The sequence below is a fragment of the Gossypium arboreum genome, chromosome 9 (genome assembly GCF_025698485.1).
Source record: "Gossypium arboreum isolate Shixiya-1 chromosome 9, ASM2569848v2, whole genome shotgun sequence".
NCBI classification, from domain to species: domain Eukaryota; kingdom Viridiplantae; phylum Streptophyta; class Magnoliopsida; order Malvales; family Malvaceae; genus Gossypium; species Gossypium arboreum.
The window spans coordinates 21,848,559-21,854,973 of NC_069078.1; positions in this window are offsets into that span (position 1 = coordinate 21,848,559).

The following is a 6,415-nucleotide window of genomic DNA, read 5'->3' on the forward strand; positions in this document are numbered from 1 at the left end:
CACCCGAGATTAGTGTTGCAAATTTTACGGGATAAGCGATTATATGCTAAGTTCAAGAAGTGTGAGTTCGGTTAAGAGAGGTTAGCTTCTTAGGTCATGTGGTATCTGCGACGGTATTCGAGTCGACCCGAGTAAAATTTCAACTATACTTAACTGGAAGCCTCAGAGAAATATTATCGAGGTTCGAGCTTTTGGGACTTGCTTACATTACTACGACGGTTTGTAAAAGGATTCTCGATGATAGCCACACTCATGACGAAACTGCTTCAGAAGGATGTCAAGTTTGAATGGACGGAAAAGTGTCAGAAAAGTTTCGATCAATTGAAAACTCATTTAACGGAAGCTCCAGTTTTAGTGCAGCCCGAATCTGGCAAAGAGTTTGTCATTTATAGTGACGCCTCCCTACTTGGGTTAGGTTGCGTATTAAAGTAAGAAGGTCGAGTTGTGGCCTACGCGTCGAGACAATTGAAGCTACATGAGAAAAATTATCCGACCCATGATCTCGAATTGGCTGCCATCGTATTCGCCTTAAAGATATGGCGACATTACTTATTTGGTGAGAAGTGCCATGTGTATTCGGATCACAAAAGTCTCAAATATCTGATGACTCAAAGAGACTTAAATCTGCGACAAAGACGTTGGCTCGAGTTGTTAAAAGATTACGAGCTTGTCATTGATTATCACCCGGAAAGGCTAATGTGGTTGTGGGCGCCTTAAGCCGAAATCACTTTTGCTTTACTGACGATGAATGTACGATTGTCTATTCTACCCGACAATGTGTTAGTAGCCAATTAAAGGTCAAACCATTGTTGACTCATCAAATTCGTGAAGCTCGAAAAGTTAATGATGAGTTGGTTGCAAAACGGGCCGAGTGTGTTCGAACAAGGAATCGAGTTTCATATTGGTGATGACGATTGTTTGAGGTTAACAAGTCGTCGTGTGTTCCAAAGAATTGAACTTATTTCAATGATTCTGAACGAAGCCCATTGTAGCCGAATGGCAATCCACCCGGAGTACGAAGATGTACAACGATTTGAAACAGCGGTTTTGGTGGCATGGTATGAAACGAGACATCTCCGACTTTGTTTCGAGATGTTTAATATGTCAACAAGTGAAAGCGAAACATCAAGTGCCTTCAGGATTACTTTAGCCGATTACGATACCCGAGTGAAAATGGGATCGAGTCATAATGGACTTTGTGTCTGGACTGCCATTGTCAGCGAGCAAGAAGGATGCGATTTGGGTTGTTGATAGACTGACTAAGTCGGCTCATTTTATCCCCGTGCGTACGGATTTTTCATTGAATAAACTAGCTGAATTGTATGTTTCTCAGATTGTGAGATTACATGGGGTACCAATTTCTGTGGTGTCGGATAGAGATCCGAGGTTCACCTCGCGATTTTGGAAGAGATTGCAAGAAGCTTTAGGTACCAAGTTACATTTCAGCACCGCCTTTCACCCCCAAACTGATGGTCAATCCGAGCGGATAATTAAGATACTTAAGGATATGTTGAGATGTTGCATCCTCGAGTTCAGTGGTTCATGGGAACGGTACTTACCTTTGATTGAATTCGCTTACAACAATAGTTTTCAATCAAGTATTAAGATGGCGCCTTACGAGGCCTTATACGGGCGTAAATGCCGTACACCATTGTTTTGGACCGAGCTCGGTGAGAACAAAACTTTTGGAGTGGATTTGATTAAAGATGCTGAACAGAAAGTAAAAGTAATCCGTGAAAATCTGAAGATAGCCTCCGATCGTCAGAAGTCGTACGCGGATTTGAAACGAAAAGACATTGAGTATCAAGTGGGAGATAAAGTGTTTCTTAAAGTTTCGCATTGGAAAAAGATACTCAGATTTGGCCGTAAAGGCAAATTGAGCCCGAGGTTCATCGGGCCATATGAGATATCCGAACGAGTCGGTCCGATTCGCGTGTCGTTTGATTTTGCCCCCTGAACTTGAAAAGATTCACGACGTCTTTCATGTTTCAATGCTTCGACGCTATAGGTCTGATCCGTCGCACGCAATTAGTCCATCAGAGGTTAAAATTCAAGCCGATATGAATTGTGAAGAAGAACCGATTCGTATCCTAGCTCGTGAAGTGAAGGAGTTACAAAACAAAAGGGTTCCGTTAGTAAAAGTGTTATGGCTCAAACACGGGATGGAAGAAGTTACTTGGGAACTCGAGAACTCTATGAAGGAGTGATACCCAAACCTATTTACCGGTAAGATTTTTGGGGACGAAAATTTCTTAAGTGGGGGAGAGTTGTGACAGCCTTAAAACGACCCTAGTCGGAATGTGGTTTCGGGACCACAAAATCGAGGCATAAAAATAATTTGATATTTATTTTGATGTCTATAATATGTGTTAACTCATGTGTGACATTTTGATGTTTTAATATAGAGTTATAAATGTGAATTTCACTAGAAAGGATCTAGTAGAAAATTTTGAAAGTATGATGGGGAAATGTATGATGACTAATTAAAGCATGCATGCAAAACAATGGCCTTGCATGTCAAATATCCCTTTTTTACAAGTGATGGCCGGTCATGATAAGGGAGTATGGGCTAAACATGTCATGAAACATGTTTTGTTGGTGCATTAGGGGAAAACAATAAACAAATAAGCATGGGTAATAAAGAAAGAAAAAAAAATGTGTGTGAGTGAAACCCCCCATTGTCGTACATGGAAGAAAAGAAAAGAAAAAAATTTTGCTCATCCATTTCATTCTCTCTTGACCGAAAATACTAGAGGGGAAGGGAGGAATTTTGCTTCATGCTTGGGTTGGAAGAGGATTAGGAAGAGGTTTGGCTATATTTGCATCAAGATTAAGGTATGTTTGATATTGTGCCATGAGATTCATGCATGTTTTTGGTTGTTAACTGGATGTTCTTATTAGCCCATGGTTCAAATCTTTGTTATATCATGGGGATGGGTATTTGGCCAAGGTGGATTTTAAGTTAATGCTATTGCATGTTAAATATGAAGCTTGATGATGATACATGTGATGGTGGATTGAGAACTCTTAGATTTTCTTTGAGCATTTTTGAATGATATACTAAGTTATTTGTGTAATCGTGACCAAAATTATTGTGTTGTGATGTATTCGGCTATGGTACATCCTCAAGTGTGATTTATGCTCTTTGCATGGAGAGTAAGATTTGTGTTTTGAAATCATGTTCATGTTTAGTTACAATCAACTTGAGATTCGGCTCTAGCATACATATATGTATATATGTTTGAGCATGATGTATTGGTATGACGTATATACTATCTTAAGGTATATACTTATGATGATGTTTTGGTTATGAAGGAAATGATAGATGTGTATTGAGTTACAATATGAAAAGGTATTAGTTAGTAATGTATGCTGTTTTTGTGTGGTAATAAGTGCATAAATGGTCTCAACATAGACATGCATATTCGGCCACATGAAGGGAAATTGGTGAGCATGTATTCGGTTAGAGGCAATCATATTGAAGCCTTGTCTTGGCTTAGATTGTTGACTAAATGGGTAATAAGTGAGGATGGTTGCCGAATATACAAACATACATATGCATGTGTAATTGAATTATGAATGTTTAGCAAGATGGTTAAATTAGTTGATTTATTGATTAAACTCAAGGAGTTAAAGAAGGAGAATCAAGCAAGGGAAAGGCGAAGGTCATCGAGTAGTCGACTTGGACTATTTTACCCAACACAAGGTAAGTCATTAAGCATATATTTGATATTGCTTAAATGATTGTAATATCTATGCAATTGTGTTTAATGAGATGAAATATATACAAATGTATGTGTATGAAAAGATGATAATGTTGAACGTAAAAAGATAGTGAAATGTGTAGGAAGTTTGCTTGGCACTAAGTGTGCGAGAAATAGTTGTGTACGGTGAGATTGGCACCGAGTGTGCGAGCTTGTAATGTACGGCACTAAGTGTGCGAGTTTGGACTATATGGCACTATGTGTGCGGGCTTGAATCATATGGCACTAAGTGTGCGTGATTGAGTATTAAGCACTATGTGTGCGAACTCTACACATATCTCCGATTGAATATTTATATGGGCGTGACTTTATCGAGATGAGTATGGACAGGGAAAGAGTAAGTACCTTGAGTTCATGGCTAATAGATGCTATGTTCATGCTCGGGTGGAGTTGGTAAGATTTAAATCTATGTGATGATTTCAATTGCATTCTCGTAAATAAGGTATCGTGGAATAGATGAAAGTTCATTTGATTGCATGATTGTTGCGGAAATGAAATGATGTATGGAAATTGCTTCAAATATCCTATTGAACAGTATATGAAATGTAAATGTATGACTTGGTATGAGATTGATCCGAAAGATCTAAGGAACTATGGAAATTCTCAATAAGTGGTTTGAAGTATGTTAACACCTCGTGTTCGACTCCGGCGACGGTCTCGGGTTCGGGGTGTTACAAATTTATCAAGTGAGAAATCTGTACGTACCGGGATGAAATAAGCTGATTTCGTCAATCTGTCTACAACAACCCAAATTGCATATTTCTTTCTCAGAGACAAGGGCAAACTCGATACAAAATCCATAGTTACTCTGTCTCATTCCACTCAGGAATCATGATAGGCTGTAATAAACCTAACGGCACTTGATGCTCAACTTTGACTTGCTGGCAGATCAAACATTTCGAAACAAATTCTGAGATATCCCTTTTCATGCCATGCAACCAATAAATCTATTTCAAATCATTATCCCTTTTCGTGCTTCCCGGGTGTACTGATAAACAATTACTATGTGCTTCATTCAAATTCATTTGAATCAACTCTGGATTTCTCGGAACACATATTCGGTCTTTGAATCTCAAACAATCATTAGAATCAACTTGAAATTCTAAATCAGAATTTGACACATGCTGAACCCTTTTTGCTTGCAGTTCATTATCAAACTTTTGAGCCTTACAAATCTGTTGTAGAAATAACGGTCTTGCTTTCAACTCAGCTACTATCGAAACCTTCTTCAGAAAAAGCTAATTGTGTATTCAAAGCATGTAAAGTAAACAAGGACTTTCGGATTAAAACATCAACAACTATGTTCACTTTCCCCAAATGGTAGTCAATTAGCAAGTCATAGTCTTTTGACAATTCTAACCATCTCCGCTCTCGCAAATTCAAGTCTTTCTAAGTCATCAAATATTTCAAGCTTTTGTGATCCGTAGAAATATGGCACTTCTCACTAAACAAATAGTGACGCCAAATTTTTGAACGCGAACACAATTGCAGCCAATTCTAGATTGTGCGTCGGATAGTTCTTTTCATGTGCCTTCAATTGTCTCGAGGCATAAGCTACAACTTTGACTTCCTGCATCAAAAAACAACCCAAGCCATTTAATGATGCATCACTGAAAATTATGAATTCTTTACTAGACTTAGGCTAAACTAACACTGGAGCTTCAGTCAATAAAGCTTTTAATTGCTCGAAACTTTTCTGGCATTTATCTTACCACTCAAAATTAACATCTTTTTAAAGCAATCTTGTCATTGGAGTTGCAATCATAGAAAATCATTTTACAAACCGTCTATAATATCCCACTAATCCTAGAAAACTGTGGACCTCAGAAACATTTATCGGTGACTTCAAATCTATTATTAAAGAAATTTTACTCGGATCAACCCGGATACCATTAGTTGAAACAATATGTCTTAGAAAACTAGCCTCTCGTAGCCAAAACCCACATTTGCTAAAATTTACATACAATTGCTTATCTCTCAAAGTTTGTAACACAATTATCAAATGTTGTTCATGATCAAATTCATCACGAGAGTAAATCACGATATCATCAATAAACACAACTATGAATCGGTTTAAATATTGCCTAAAAATTCGGTTTATCAAGTCCATAAAGACAGCAGGTGCATTCGTTGGTCCGAAAGGCATAACCAAAAATTCATAGTGACTATATCTCGTTCTAAATGTAGTCTTTGGCACATCAGAGTCTTTAACCCGCAATTGGTAATAGCCCGATCTAAAATCTATTTTCAAAAACACTATATCCCCTTTCAATTGATCAAACAAATCATCTATTCTGGGCAGAGGATACATATTCTTGATTGTCACTTTGTTGAGCTGTCTATAGTCAATACACATTCTCATCGTGCCATCTTTCTTTTTCACAAACAATACAGGAGCACCCCAGGGCGAGAAACTCAGTCTAGCAAAACCTCTATCCGTCAATTCTTGCAACTGGGTTTTCAATTCTTTTAACTCTATCAGTGCCATTCTATACAGAGCTATCAATATCGGCATAGTTCCCGGCATTAACTCCATGCCAAACTTAACCTCTCGGATCAGTGGTAAACCGGTAGCTCTTTAGGAAACACATCTGGATACTCACACGCAACTGGCACTGATTCGATCTTCTTTTCAGTCACTTTCATATCAA